The 16,498-nt window shown below is 38.2% G+C and overlaps 2 long non-coding RNA genes across 2 annotated transcripts; both read right to left on the bottom strand.

Annotated features, from left to right (window-relative positions):
- Positions 1–11,386: 11,386 nt before the first annotated feature.
- Positions 11,387–12,621, bottom strand: LOC139716973 (uncharacterized). The gene is made up of 3 exons (XR_011709937.1): positions 12,556–12,621; positions 12,031–12,138; positions 11,387–11,564 (listed from the first exon to the last, which is right to left on the bottom strand). It is a non-coding gene; the product is annotated as an uncharacterized lncRNA (long non-coding RNA).
- Positions 12,622–14,214: 1,593 nt separating this feature from the next.
- LOC139716966 (uncharacterized) lies at positions 14,215–16,215 on the bottom strand. Its single transcript, XR_011709936.1, has 4 exons — positions 16,149–16,215; positions 15,672–15,718; positions 14,967–15,039; positions 14,215–14,262 (listed from the first exon to the last, which is right to left on the bottom strand). It is a non-coding gene; the product is annotated as an uncharacterized lncRNA (long non-coding RNA).
- Positions 16,216–16,498: the final 283 nt, after the last annotated feature.

The following is a 16,498-nucleotide window of genomic DNA, read 5'->3' as shown; positions in this document are numbered from 1 at the left end:
AATGGGTTCAGTCAAATACTGTCATGAACCATTGCCCTGCATTCAGTCTCAAATGGATTGGAGTAAGGCGAGGTGTACCGTACCTCAATCGTATACATAATGCACAATTTGCACACATAGTAAGTCTCTGCCAGAGAGTGTTCAAGCTACCAGCAGGCTGTCAGATACCAAACTGTGTGTAATATACCGAGGAGGTACCAGGCGAGCGGTTGCCTAGTACCTCCTTGAATATACTACCAGTTTTGCTGAAAGAGCATTGTTTTTCACTCACTGTCACTGCGAATTTATACTTGTGTGAAGGTGAAATACCTTGCATTGAAAACAAAGGAGAATTGAATATGCCCATGATATTCAGTATTCAAGCCAACCTGTGTATATTAGCAAGTTCAGAAGTGCATTGACCTTCTTCCCACCCTCTTGTGTATTTTCGTTTTGCTACACTATGTGATAATTTGGTAATTGGTCAAATCTAGACATGTATTCAATATGTACACATATCCTGTTTTGATTTGAGATTAAAGGGCATTAAGTAGTGTATTGGAAGGTATCTTTGTTTTTTTTCCTTTTCTTTTGCAAGACATGAAATACATATTTGTGCAATTATGAACTAGGTAACTCCCATTATAACGGAGTCCTGGGAGTCCTAGTTCTCTTTTTCTTTTGTGATATTATAATTTCATCATAGTCAAACAACAAAGAACATCCAAATAGTAATTTTGGGACCTGAATTTTTTTCTTCGTTGTAACAAGAGTGTAGTTAACTTGTAACCGTGTTTGCTGAAATGGGAGTGTACTGTATACAACAGCATTCATAATGTCTGTTGAGAAAGATAAGTGTTAAGGTGCCACCAAGCTTATGGCGTTAATGCCCTTATCTTTCTCAACTGATGATAATTTACATCTCTCAACGCTCGGTGGTAACACAGGGTGCACAATTACCTCAGGGCTGCCAATCTTGGGTGAGAGTTTGGAGTGAGACACTGCGAGGGAGTGAAGTGACCAAGGGGCGGGGGGAGATGTGGAAGGGGGTGTCCCCCTTGCATGGTAAAGAGCTTTGCCAATATTTTAACATTTAATTGGTGCAATTTGGTGCATAAATAGGAATGACTTCCATACGTACATAGAGCAGGTGTGCCCGCAGGAAAAGCTGGAAACTTTAAGCTTGGGCAGATCCAATGTTTGAAATACCGGGGATTTTGGAGTTTGGGGTTTCAGCATGAGAATTTGTTTATCAGAGTTGAAACAGTCAAAACTGTTTGAATTGCATGAGAGTTGGCAGCCCTGCAACATTAGCATGGATGCATTCATATTGTACATCCCTCAATCCTGATGTGATTTGTTTCAAATAATTATGGGTACACTGTATTGATGGTGTATGTACTTCCAAACCTCAGTTTCTTCAATGTTGTCCATGAAGATGTCAACTTGTAACTCCAGATATTCAACATACCAGAGGAAGCAGTATTGTTATTTCTCCTTTCATGGCCTGGGTGTTTGTGTATGTGGGAATGTGTGTCAGAGACTCCAACTCTCCCGTTTTCGACGGGAGATCTCCCGCCGAAAACCCATTTTTGCAAAATCTCCCGTTCTCCCGCTTGAGATTTGATTTCTCCCGCCCTGGCTCTGTGTCTCCTGGTGGAAAGGATTTCTTACTTATTGCTATCGTATGTTGAAAAAAATAAGCCTTGGATAGCGCCAGAGAGCATCTAGAACCCTAGGAACTTCGAGCTTCGCACACATCAACTTGGAGTCTTCCGTTTGCTAGGGGTTTCGGGCGGGAGAATCTCCAGATCAGAAGGTGCTTGGGGTTGGGGTCTCTGGTGTGTGTGTGTGTGCGTGTGTATGTGTGTGTGTATGTGTGTATTTTGGAGGGAGATAAAGATTTGTTGCTTGAGTAAATAAAACACATTCTCGTTTGTACACAGAGAAGCAATAAACGTTCGTTTTGAATATACTTATAATTGTATGCTCTCATTGCCTGCAGAAAATGCTCAGTCAGACTACAGTATACCTTATATATCACCAGTGATGTCTGGTACAGTAACAAACTCCTATGTTCCAGATAGATTCATTTTATTTATCATGGAGCAGATCTTGCAAGTTTGTAGGGGTGAGAGGTCAAAGTCCTGATATTGCAAATGCTCTCTGTTGACAATGAATAGGAGCAGTGAGATTTAATATCTTGACACTGACCACTGGACTTGGCCATGACCAGAAGTTCACTGGCTGTAGTGTGCTGTGTCAATAACTGTATAGAGTCAGAATAGAGTCATTTGAATATCTAGGACAGACAAAAGATCCCTGCTTGAGCTTTACTGGTTCACCTGTTCATCAATGCCACTGTACTTAATTAGCACCAGACATGACTGCCTGTAGTGAAGAGTGCCATTCATGTTAGTACTGTACACATGTATTTGTGTGATACAAAAAGGGTCATTCTGAAATGTCCATCTAGGACAGAACTTTTCATGTGATTTGTCGTGGTACATGTATTTGTATGATAATCAAATGAATTGTTGACATACTGTGACGTCAACAGTGTTATTATTGAATGAATATCTGTGTGCTTGTAAAACTGTAGAGTTATGTATGTGTATTATTTCTTACTTTTCATAGCTGTTTATTGAGTTGAGTCAGTGGAAAGAACGTGATAAGTATGACAGTTTGTATACTAAAAACATTTCAGTCATAATTATGACCAAGTTTGTGCCATTTATGTATGTCACCCGGTAGACCTTTTGGGTCACTAGACTGTCATTAACACAGTGGTTACTATCTTTGCTTTTGTTTCATTTCCAGTTAAGAAAAATGATCTTGGAAATGACTATGAAATTGATACTGGTTTGAACGTACATTCTATTTTGAAGATGAGCAGTATTTGACGATATTGTGTGGTACCTGTACATGTATGTCGTACCAGCATCACAGCTAATAATTGTAGCTTCCTCAACACACTACTATATCATTTGAGCATATAAAGTGTAACATGAAAATCGATGGGCTTTGCCAATATATCGGTAAGAACTTTTGTAATAGATTGACTATAATTGTCTATACTAGAAGGCAAAGTAAAATAAAAAACAAAAATATAGCAACACAAGTACTGCAGTGAAACCGGTATGAGGGAAAGATGTACTGTTATGCATCAATGATATGTTGGTGGAGCAGCCCCACAGAGTGCTGTATCCTTCTCTGCCGATTAAGTTTTGCTGAATTACATTATGATAACATTGCATGTGATGCAATACTGTTGTCTAATTAAAGTGTAGATATGAATCCACTCCTGGTGTTCACATGTGGTTTATGATGTGCAAAGTGTGATTTTGATATTATATTTGCCATTGCAGTCATATTATTGTGCTGTTGTTGTGTCAAACATGCCCCAGCCACTATTCCACTGCCAGAACAATTGCATTTACACCACCGTCAACTTTTAGCTGTCCCCCAAAGTGCACATACATGTTTGTGCATGTACCTTGGATCCTTCCAAAGGGTAATAAGCAAGTTATATATGTGGCTCCACACGAATTATAACCCCAGCCAAGCCTACACTTGTCCAAAGGTTGCCACAGCTTTCCCCACATATCAAAAACATGTGTATATGTGGCAACATCCATTCTTCACGAGAAAATCTCCAGGTGTTTAGGAAGAAAACCCTCATGAAGCAACTGGCCAGAAACATCTCTGAATTCTGCAACCATGACAAAAATTGCTTATGGTAGATGTGAGATGCATGTTCAGAAACTAGAACACTTTTACTCCTTGAAGCATAGTAGACAAAATACATGATAGATTATGTAGTGACTGTGCACTTATTTTTTTAAAGCAAAACCAGGAAATCTAGTCACTGTCAAAACAATGCAATTCATTACAATCATCACTAAAGAATAATGTTTCTCCACTTTAATATTTCTTCTTATTCATATTCACACAATATCTTACATAAAGATACACACAGAATAGGGTAGAATGAAATATGAAAAAGTGATACATAGAACAGTTTTGCAACAGTGTCTACAGATGAAATCATAACACTCGGCATAAATTTGATAAATAATCTGATACAAAAATAGTTCGAGAGTATAGACCACCTTGAGATGTTTGTGAGAAGACTTCACTTGAATGAAACCAATGGAAAGAATTTTAGACTTCAGGCACTGAATGAGCAGTAATTTTTTTCCTTTTTTTTTTTTCAGGAGAGCCAGAAAGAATACACAGTAAATAGGAAAAAACTTTGTCCTTAATGAGCAAGATTATGAAGTGCAGTCACATTCATCAAAAGTTCCACTCAACGTAGACAAAGAAAAAGCAAGACTTCGAAAATAAGCTGCACTGTATTTAGATCTTGCCAAAACAACAGAGAACCATTCGACCCTCACAGTGCAGAGAGCATTGATTCTTACAAGATATGTCCCACTTTCTCCTGTATCATGACACATCCTAGTCAAGCCTTTGCCTGAGGGTAATTGGATATAATGAAATACAGCTTGAAGGCAGCAGATTAATTTCAAGATGTTGTGGCTCATGTATATTCCTGTACATATACACATGAACCAAACCAAAATCTAATACTGATGTATATGATGTACGGAATCTATGTTTGAAAGTTAAGATTGTAACAATGATCACTGCTGTATGTATATTAGTATGATATTTTTCCCAGTCAGAAAGGCTCTTTCTCAACAATGTACAAGTAAATCTTACAGGAAACAAGAACAAGTCATGAATAAGTACGACTAATACAGAATCATATATTTGATAAATACAAAAATAAAAGTGAGTATAGCCACGCAAAAAGAGTTTCCTACATATTCCCATTCTCTCATATTTATTTGCACACAGCCAAAATGCAGACAGCCAGAGAAATATGTTTATGACATTTTAACAATTTCATTGGTTTTATGTTTTTCTCTCTGCTATTCATAACATCTTGTTCTAAGGTCAAGTGGGAAGAGTGATCTTTGCAAGGAAGATTTTAGGAAGACTACTAGAAATGTCTTGATTTGAGTGCTACTTCTTGGCAGATTTCTTTTTGTTCTTTTCCTTGCCTTTCTCCTTATCCTTCTTCTTTTTCTTCCTGGCTGGCTTTGACACAGAGAAGCCTGTTTTATTGTCATACTGGAGAATCTTTAGTCCAGCTAGTTTCACTCCATAGGCCGATGCGCAAAAGGCGAGGTCGAAGTCTGCCGGCTTCAACCCGAATGCAGTGCCCATCCGTTCGGAGAGAGCCATCATCAGTACGAGACAGCGCAGCAGCGTCGGTGCAGGACTACCAGTACGTTCCAATGGGGTCTCCGCAACCGGCATCTTCTTAACACTTCGGAGATCAGTGGCGTCTAGTCTAGGGAGTAATGGTCTTTGGTTATTGCCATTACACGCTTGGCTGGTGAATCGATCAGATGACTCCGTGTTTGATGATTCCTGCATTCAACGCAAAGGGGAAGGGGTATTAGTAGTGTTTTGCATTCATGTAAACAGTTCATTACATTGTGTGTCATTCAACTTCAGTTATTCTTCCTATGATTTTGCCTTCCACCATCTAGTAGGGCCTACACCTGTATTTGAATGCAATACTTTTGTGTAACTATGGAAATCATTTTAATTTAAGGTCTTAACTTTGCATAGGCCCTAAACCCAAGGATTGCCCCCCCCCAAAAAAAAAAAAAAATAAATAAATAAAAAAATAATAATAATAATAAAAATGGTAATAATAAAAAAAAATAAAATAAAAATCTCAACAACACAAACAAACAAAACACTGAATTAGATTTGTCCAAGAGTGTCCACAATATTCATTCTTCTGACCATGCAAAGGAATGTTCTCCCACTGTCATGGCAAGATTTAATTCCTTGTCTCCCAAATTATTATCATTACTACTATAATTTCTAGTACCACGTACTATTATTATTTTCTTAACTCGAGACTTGTGAAAGAAATGCCTTATGATCCACTAGGCACTTCAATAAGGAAAACTCCAACCCTCCTAGACCTACTAAGAGTCTTGACTTTCTTTACTGAATGGGATCTATGTATGATTTCTCGAATCAGAAATGCAGTCTGGTTAGTTTACTTTCAGGGTATATCGTACTATTTGCAATTAAGCTGTTGATCTTCAAAGTCGGGACTTAAATCCCATGCCATGAATAGACAACAAAGTCAAGACATGAAATACATTCAATGCCATTTATCTGTTGGTAATGTGAATTGCATAAGAATAAACTCACACTTGTTTGGGTTTGCTGGATGAAACTTGTAACGTTGGGCATTAACCCATTCGACATCTGGTAGCCTTTTGCTGGAGGTGTCGTAGTCACCGATGATGAACAATACGACACCGAGAGCGAATGGCCGAGTGGAGCATGTCTGGAAGAATGATGAAAACCTTCTGATCTGATGTTGCTGGCAATGTTGGTTCCGTAAATTACTCGATCATTTCCCTTCGTTGGCGCAACCTGAAGTCCTTCTAACACTCTGTCCTGTTTCCAAAATATTGGTTTTATTTGACTTTGAGCCATGCTCTGGGTCATGCTGTCACTCGAATTGTGCGTCGGCAGCAGAGGAACACAAGCCGATAGATCTACCTTGTCCCCGGGCACCTTGTTAGCCTGATGAGTAATTGTGGCGAGAATTACGGAAGACTTGGTTTTGGAAGTAGGCCTATTTGGAAGCAATACAGCAGCGTTACCGAATGATATTTGTGGCGAATTGACAGGCAATCTTGACGCGGGAATGGACGGGTTCGATGATGCAGGGCGCTCCTGATGCGCCGACAAGTGATCTGTCGATGCTACAGCGCGCTGCGCTAGATCAATGGGTCTGTCTTGGGTCTCGCATCTCGGTGCAATACACGGCGATTGCTTACTATCAGCCGTTGCTTCTAGCAGTCTCTTTCTCATGGCTTCAATCTCCTCTTCCTCTTGAGCAAGCTTTTTCACACGTGATCGTTTATTCTGAAACCAGATATTGACAAAATGGGTGGACATTTCAATTTCTCTAGCCAGCTCTTCCTTCTTTTCTCTTCCCGGCCACTGTTCTTGCTTGAACAGGGACTCCAACTTCAACAGCTGTTCGGCTGTGATGATCGTCCGTTTCCTCCTTTTCCGTGGAAACATAGCTGACATGTCACAGCTAGAAGTTCTTTTACGCGAATCTGTAGATTTTTCAGTCATATCAAAATTACAAACTTTCACAAAACTGGAACTGATGTTTAATGCTCATTCAGTTTAGGCACCTTCTACTCAGTCTCAGGACAGTAGTTTTATAGCTCTCACAGAACAACATCACACAACGCAGCGGACATGCGCATTAAAAGCGTACGGCTAATTGATGGATGAGCCATGGTGGGTAAGCGTACTGTATGTGCAGGGAAATCAAGCGCTTCGATGTGGCAGCATACGCTTAATCGTCTACGCTCTGTTTGTTTTTGAGAATGAGTCAGGCGCTCTACTTTTGACCAATCAGAACGCAGGGTGATAATTGATTGGTTTGTGCAGGTATACAAGTTGTTTATGTGTTTCCAGTACCTATGAATTGAATCATGCACTCTCAGAGTAGTTTCTGTATGCCCATTCATGAGATTTTTTTTAATTTGTTGTTTACGTGTATTCATGTGTTTGTGTAGGTGCAAGGGGTGTGTGTGTGCTTTTGCTATGCCCTCGTGCACTTCACAAGTTGATGCCTCAAAGCGAATACTCAGTCGTCTTTGCACAAGGTTGAGCTACCACGGCTTATTATTTTGTTAGTCTACGCTCAGAAGCTTTATTGATAAAACAACATTTTGCAAAAATTAATGTTACATACGTTTAATTCAAATCAAAGATCAAGTCTGTGATCATGTTTGAGTGTTGAACTCACTACACGGAATGCATAAAGAAGGATGCAATTGCAATGTAACACCAGGGAAAACAGCTGTACACTAAGGCTAACATGGCAGAAACACCGATCCTTTAATCTATTTTCCATCAAATTGATATGTATCTACTGTATCTTTGCTGTACTAGTATTATGTGTCGCATGATTGAAGGATGAAATCTAAAGAAATATCGTTCGATGAGAAACACAATGCTCATAAACCCCTCTGAAAACACCACAACCCTTTAACATAGTCACGATGAACGAAGCATTATAATTCTACCTTCTTTGCAAGCCGGTCAAATATTTGTCTGAATACATGCCATTGATTGTAACAGTTGTCTTCACACACACACACATGGTCATCTAAATGGAACTCTTATATCAAGGTTAAAAGATGATTAATGTGAAAAACAATCTTTGCTTGTCTTAGATGATATCATATCACTCACCCGTCTATTTAACCCGTGCTTTTGATGTAGAAGATAACAATGCAGTAAACTTCACAACCAAGAGCATTGATAACATTGAATGTACATCTGCCACATTTTGACTGATGATTAAAAACAAATGACGAAATCAAGGCAAATGCACATTTACACATCTTGGAGAATTTTGTGTAATCGTCTTAATTATATTCCGGCCGTCGTCAAGTTGTAAAACTCGTGATGAGGGGACAATCTTGCAACTGCGGCAAAGCTTACTTTCAGAATTAGCGTGTATCAGTCCCATATAGGATGATGCAAGAATAAAACTCATTTTCGGAAGATTACAGATGAATACAAAGCAATTATATTTAAACATTTTCTTTCTTTTAGAAACGGGTCCACTTGTGTGTGTGCGTGTGCGTGTGTGTGTGTGTGTGTGTGTGTGTGTGTGTGTGGTTGGGTGGTTACACCGCTAGAATCTGAGATCTTGCAAGGGATTTTTCTTCAATTGATATACATCTGTACAGCAATGGGATCGCAGAGAGAAATATTAGACAACGAACGAAACCAGAAGCCGTGTCCTTTCTCTCTTTTAGTACGTTCGGCTCTTTATTCATTAGTGCCACATGTTACACTTACGTATCATTCAAAAAATCTGTCATTCACAAGTGCTTGCTTTCGCAGACATATACATAATGGTAAATTTTTATCTTAATAACAATTACAACTTTTTAATACAGGGGTCCTACCATTCATGTTCAAGATATACGAATAGGAAAACATATTGTGAAAAAAAAAATGTATGTGCATCCAAAGACTTTGCAAACATTTTTACACATAAAAAGAGAAGTGTATAAAGGTTAATGAACTCTTACAGTTGTGAACAGATTCATAATGCACAAATCATGTATCACACTTCTCATATTGTAATTATGTACGACTAAAGATTGTCAAAACACTGGAACTTACTGCATTTTCAATTCAATGTCTAAAGACTTAGTAAATACATAATCATACGTATAGGCCTATACGTATTTATTGATAACATATTATAGGACATATGATGGGATTATCACTATGTAATAAAAACAATATAATTTCAGTTATTTAGATTATAGTATAATTAAATCTTGGCCTGCAAGCGTACTATGTACAAAAGTGGACTAAAAGTCCGAATACAATTAACAAGTTATCAACAAGAGATGAAAACAGATTGCAAAGGTAAGAATAAAAGATTTCATCCGGTAAATTTAATGACTTTACACGCATGATGAAATGCACCCTGCGGGAAGTACTGTTTACACGCTTAGTTTCATAGTCGGTCCTTTTGCGCGTCATACAGGAAACGTACACGAAACTGATATGAGTTGTCGACTTTTCTACCATGCGTTGCATTGTTTTGCACTCTAGCAGGAAATACATGTACATGTATAAGTGACACTATAGTCGAAGTCGCACCATGTCATCCTCTCAGATTTCAGTATACCAGTACTCGATAGGACATCGACAGGCATAATTTTATAAGTGATAAAACCAGCAAAATAGGCATGTACCAAGCCATTGGAAATCTATTGACTTAATAATGTCTGCTGCCAGACAGAAAAATGCACAAAAAAAACCCCCTAAACCTTCGGCGCCGCCGTTGGCATGGATTACAAGTATCATTATCTTTTCTTTCATTTCGTCAGAATTCAAATCAGGCCGAACTACTTGTACAAATAGTCAACGTAAAGGAACTATGTTTATTTGATAATGTTGTGTGCATGGGGGGGGGGGGTGAGTTGCATTATTGTTATTACTGAAAAAAATATTGAAAAAAATATCTTTGGCCCAGTAATATTATGTAGGCTTACTGCTTGTGCAACAAAACGAAGTTAAGGGTAAAATATGGTATTGGTACCACAGAGTTGACCACCATCAACATTTTTCCTTTTAATGCCTCCTCACCTCCCCCCCCCCCCTTTTTCCCCCTCTTTTTGACGTCGGGCATTATCGGAAGAGGAGACCGATGTCCACCTGTCTGCGGGAACTACAATGAAATTTTCCTGCAAGGAAGCTACACGTACGGATTTTTGAAGCGAAAGTGAGCCGGGATGGATCGAGAGCGTTCCGCGGGGCTGACTGGGGGTGAGCTTGCCAGCGAGTCCTGCGTCGTAAGTTGCTGTAGTGGGAGAATGATACCAAGACAAATGTAGTAGCTATTTGACAAATTTGTTCACTTCTTTTAAACTCTCTCAGGATCGTTATAACAGCCGCGTGTGGTATAATGAAAGGATAAATACACGATTTAAATTTGTTCCATCACAAACTGCATGGAAGAATATCGAGTTTCTCCTTCAGTTTAACAAAATTCGGAGCAGCTGATTTTACAGGACTCATTTGATGGTAGGGTATAGGAAACGCAGAGGAAAATCTGACAGATTTTCAAAAAGAAAGAAAAACAGGAGGGAAAAAAAAAACACAAAACAAAACCGAGACAATTTCATCGTCCTTTATCTGCAAAATACCTGAATCATGGTTTGCTCTTTACTCAAAACGTTAAACAGCCGTTCTGTTTTCCAAGAACAGAACAAGCACACATATCCAACCGATATCACATACTAGTAATCATACGCTATTTTCTTACCGCGAGAATTACCGGTTCGTCGGTAGCCTCCATCGAAGACTTTCGTCTACAGAGATTGTACAACTGCGTGACAGAACAGACAGCACTATTATTTTGAGAGGGTGTGGCAGAATTCAGTATTTCTTGTTGTTAACCATCACGTATCTTCTTACGTACTGACCAGTCTGATATTATTGTCCTGTTAAAGGTTACAGCCATCATTATCATTAAAGACTTCTCCCTCCTCTCATAGAAATACTCTCACGAAATAAAGCAGCAAGAGCAATACTGAGGAGGAGAAGGAGGGGGAGAAGGAGGAGGAGGAGGAAGTAGAAGTAGAAGAAGAAGAAAAAGAAAAGAAAGATATAAAAATGTAATTAATGTACTTGTAGTAGCATCAGCAGTGGAAGCATGAAAAATACCATGCAGGACCACAACTTCGATCACTGCCTATAACGATAGTAAATGCACTCACGAATACAACGAACAAAAACACGGTGACGGAGCAGAGTGCGACCAGCCCTCCGATGATGCCGCCCGTTGCCAGGACCCGTGGGCTTGACGAAACCGGCAGTCCTTCGTCATCGTTCTTGAAGTCGATTTCGACAGCCTCGAACGACGAGGGGACAGCGAGATAATTGTTGCCCCCGAAATGGATCGAGAACTCGCCGTTGTTCACCTGCGAGATAACGATGAATACATGGTCATTGTAGGATTCTCGACAGAATAATTTGCAGAAATACTAACGAACAATATTGCCAAGCATCTGTCTTCATTTACATGTGATAAAGGGAAGTGAAACAAACCATGACCTCTTTATCACGCTTGCAGGAATACTTGTAAACAAATGAATAATTACCTTCATACTTTAAACAGAGATACATTACTTAAATACATATATATGTATATATATATATATATATATATATATATATATAAACTGGAGCTGATTTCTATTAGTCCACTGATATGTTGCCATTTTAGGGTAGCTGGTATTAAATTTTAGTTCATTATGTGTTTTCTCTTTTTTTTTCTGGAAGGGGGCTTTGTAGGAGTCAACGTGCTGGTTATAAGCAATATGTAGAGGATCTAGGTTTGCACCCTGTATCCAAGTGATATGATGTTTAGTCTGCAAGAATAATTACCTTGCTCTCGATACGGTTCCTTACTGCCACGGGGCTGATATCTCGAGAAGAGTTTTTGACTACACTGAACTGGAAAGGCACAACATCACTGTATCCTCCCGAGGAGAGCTGTAAAGTCAACAACAAAAAAGAAGATATTGTAATGATTTCATTACAACCAGATATTACACCTTAAATACTACTTCAACACCAGCCCATATATTCTTAAGTTCATATGATATTTTCACAATTAATTGTAACATTGATTTCCTCCATTTTCCGTAATAATACATCGGAGAAGACGTGGAAAAGATGATTTCCTTGTACATGGTTTCCAACTAATGTTGAATTACTGACATTGAGTTCCTTTAGTTATGAAATATACATCAAAACCTGTTGTGAGCTTTAATAAATAGCTTGCAAGGCATGTTATAGACTCTGTTTACGCACTAAGCTGTCGGCTTCAAAATCAGTCAAAATATCGCATTTCTCAAACGTCACGTTTACACGCTTCTAAAAACGCACACATATTTTCTGTTGTGGTACCTTTATATCTTTTAGCTGCTCTGCGCCGAGAAAATACCTTTGGTTGACCTCTGTCTTGAAGTAGCTGTAACACGAAATTATATAAGATGCAATTAGGAGGCATAATTTTCTTGCTAAACATTTAATTTTGCTCAGATCAAGAGATGATGAAAGTGGGATAATGAGGTGAAGATGAATGTTGTAATCTAGACGGCGGTTTTAATGTTTGACATCACCATGTCTATCCAACATTTGCTTTTCCGCCCTTTAAATAAAAGACAGGAAAGAACGACTATATGCTCGATTAATGATGCAAGCCATTGGAATGACACTTGTGGTAATGAGGAAAGAGCGAGAAATAAGATACGTAGCACTATTTTATACATCCATGCTATCATCATGTTTCGAAACCATCTTGAAGAACTATTGTCTTTCATAAAAAATGGTGAAATCTAAATTAAAGATAAAGACTGCTGCAAATGCTCACAGTTGTATGATATAGTCATCAGAGAATAAAGCTCTTAGTACAATATTATCACAGAATCATGTAATGATATTCATACCTCACAAAGGGTATCTCGTTCCCAGTCAATGCAGACACATTACCGCTGAGGTCCAGAAAAATCTGAACGCCCCTAGGGCTGACGCCAGAAGGATATGATGAAAGAAAAGGTGTGATTAAACTGCCTGCGGAATAGTATACATTCTAAGTTTTTCGTACTTTGGCTTTAAGTATGTATTCTACACTTTTCGTACTCTGGCTTTTAATATAAGTCTATACTTCCCGTACTTTGACCTCTGCAATGAGTGTGACAGTGATCAAGGCGTATTTCTATACCAATATGGCATGTATAGTGATTTGAATGATTTGCAATTAACTAATGGTGTCGTGGCTGTCTTTAGTGCATTTTGGGGGGTACATACGTAATTCCATTAATAGATAGGGAGAGAGTTAGGGAGAAATACATGCACACGTGAATTCCTCAAATTCAGAAAAGAAAGATTGACATTTCCTCTATTGATAAATAGACGAACCTAAACATTTCAACAGTGTTTCTGTCCAAAATGTGTCACTACAAATTGATTTAACTGCAATAAAGATTCACGTCTAACAGCTACCAACAGTAATATGTTTGAATGGCATAAGCATTGAAGCATACTTACTAGTCATCTGGTGAGTTAAGTTTCAGTGGAAAGAAGTTGAAATGAAAGAATCAATACGAAATAAATATCACAAGCAATCACAGGGAATTACATTTTTCAAAAGACGTATGGGCCTACATACACCACCACAGCACTCAATACCCCTTCGCGACCAAAAAAGAAAGAAAGAAAGAAAGAAAGAATACCTAAACCAGTCAGATTGCCCTGAAGTGAAATCAAATGGTATATGTTTGATACACTTTAAATGCGTTTTTCCTCCTGTAGCACAGATATACCATTGATATCTTATACGTTTCCGATGCACTTCTTACATCTCAGATGACGCATTGATATATTAGATGTTGTCGAAAATATTTCGAACCACCTCTTGAACATGTAACAGTTTATTTTAAGACTGAGAATGACAATGGGTCTACCTCCCAGAGGAAGTGTGACTGTGGTTCAAGCAAGCCTAAAATTTTATCGATTTTCGTCAGTTTTTTAATGTTTCACTACATTTACCGCACTAGATAAAACTTACCACAATTGCTTGTCGTACAGGACCATGTACTCCGCTCACACGTACTAAAAAGGAATTTCAAGCAAACATGTTTGTCACGTAAGAACGCACGGTATCGAGCGTGATTAATATTAAATGAAATAGAAATTGCTACAAAAAGCTGGCCATACCAGGAAAGATGATGTTCCTAATCAATCACGACTTTCAAGGACTAAACCACATAGCTACTTATACCATCAAGTTTACGCACTTGATAACTATTTCGATTGATGGAGCTGAACTATGTCATTTACGATTGATTTTCATTCGATCCCCGCCAACCAATAATTATGTAAGAAACATTTCGGATATTATCTTTATCTTGTATCTTCGTGTAGATTGTCAATGTGAATGGCCATTGGAATTTCGAACAAACGTTGATGGAATTTCGAACAAACGTTGATGTAAATGGGTGGAAGTAGTTTAGCTATACACATTTGTAGTACGCTTCTCAACCGTATAGCTTGACTGCACATTCCTATAGATTTCAAATATTGGTTTTGAAGGCAAAATGGATTTTTAACTTAGTTTAACTTTTTGAAAGTTTCTAATCAATCGGCTGCTACAGGCACATCAATGGCCTGGTAGGATTTAATCCGAAAAATACCATGTATATATACAACATTGATCGTGTAAACATATATTGCTTGTCAAGGTCTTGAAAATGCCTAGTGTAATCTTTACTTTGTGCCATATATACATGTATAGTGGGTAACTCCAGGGTACCTACCAGAGATTACATTGCTGTGGTCGTATACTGTACTCATCAAATGCTGTACTACCGTACATACAAGAGTAGTCAACTGAAATAGAGGACAAATATCATTATGGATCGTACAAAGATGTGTTGTCAATGAATTCTAATCAGCTTTTTCAAAACGACAAAATATTATGATTTGAATGAAGATGATACTATGACCTGCTTCAAGGATTTATCGATAGTTCTGCGTTTCTGATTTTCTGAGCAGTCTGATGACAATTAATTGTCGTATAGAACAACTTCCATACATACCCGCTCTGAATCCGCTTGATTAAAAAGATGCAATCAAGCTTAAATCAGAAAATCAAATGTAAGTCAGGTATGAGCCAACCAGAATTGAGTATTCAGAGACTTATGTTTGATATTCTGTCTTATGTTGATCTCGACTTTTATGTAACAGGGCTCAGCGGCTCTAATAAACATTCGCTGTCTTCGTGTGTGTGTGTGTGTGTATGTGTGTGTGTGTGTGTGTGTTCATGCTTGTGTTTGTGTGTGGGGGGGATGGGTGTGAAGGGGAAAACACATTATGTTCGATTGCTTGCCAGACGCTTCGAAGGAACAAAACTAAATATTTAAAAAAATCATATAATACTAATTGTCTTAAGAGAATTCTCCTCTGAATATATTCACACAAATATACGAACCAAAATATAGTCTTATTCATTTCAGTCTTACCACAATTTTCAATGTCTGCGCAGTACCATCGACCAAACTGGCAAATACTGAAAAAAAAAATATAGAGAGCGAATAAAGACTGGCAAACAGTGCTAAGGCGTAAAGGTAAATAGATCGAGGCAACGAAGAATTGTGGGGGATTCAATATCACGGGCTTTGTTATCAAATGATACGTTTAAAAATCTTTTCGCCAACTTTGCGAATGCTGTTTTAGTAGATTGCGAGTAGACTTCAAATTTATAAGTGACAGAAATGAAACATTAAATGAAACAGGGCTGGATTCCATACCAGTACTAAGACGCTTGGGGTTGCTTCGGCAAGCATTGTGTGCATTAATTAAGTTATTCTTTTTCATAGAACATCTGTGAATAAAAATCGGGTGAAAGAATAAAGGATATGAAACATTTTGACGGGTGAAATCTACCCCAGTTACATACAGCTCAAGTGGTTAACAGTAATCGTTTTCGTGGATCATACCATGTGGAACACTGACTGTCCCGCTGCTCCCCGATGTTAAAGAACCTTCCTTCGAAGAGGCAGACAGTACCTACAACAAATGAAACAAGAAATTAAGAGCATAAAACCTTTCAAGGTGCCTAATAAATGTAATGAGGTAAATGAAATAACAGCAGTTGTCAAATTCTATTTTTATCATACTATTATTTTGTCCTCTTGTCTCAGCAGTTTTGGATTTTCAAAGTCGATGAAATTCATTCCCACGAATATTGCTGTAGTAAAACTCTTGACGATAATTCATAGGAAGATTCACTAAGATTCATAGTGTATTTCTTATAGAGGTTGCGTAAGAAGTGAAAGCAAAACTGACG

The sequence above is a fragment of the Diadema antillarum genome, unplaced genomic scaffold, assembly GCF_040938485.1.
Source record: "Diadema antillarum isolate AM-2024a unplaced genomic scaffold, OU_Dant_1.0 scf00000007, whole genome shotgun sequence".
In the NCBI taxonomy this organism is placed as follows: domain Eukaryota; kingdom Metazoa; phylum Echinodermata; class Echinoidea; order Diadematoida; family Diadematidae; genus Diadema; species Diadema antillarum.
This window is presented reverse-complemented; position numbering and strand designations above follow the sequence as displayed.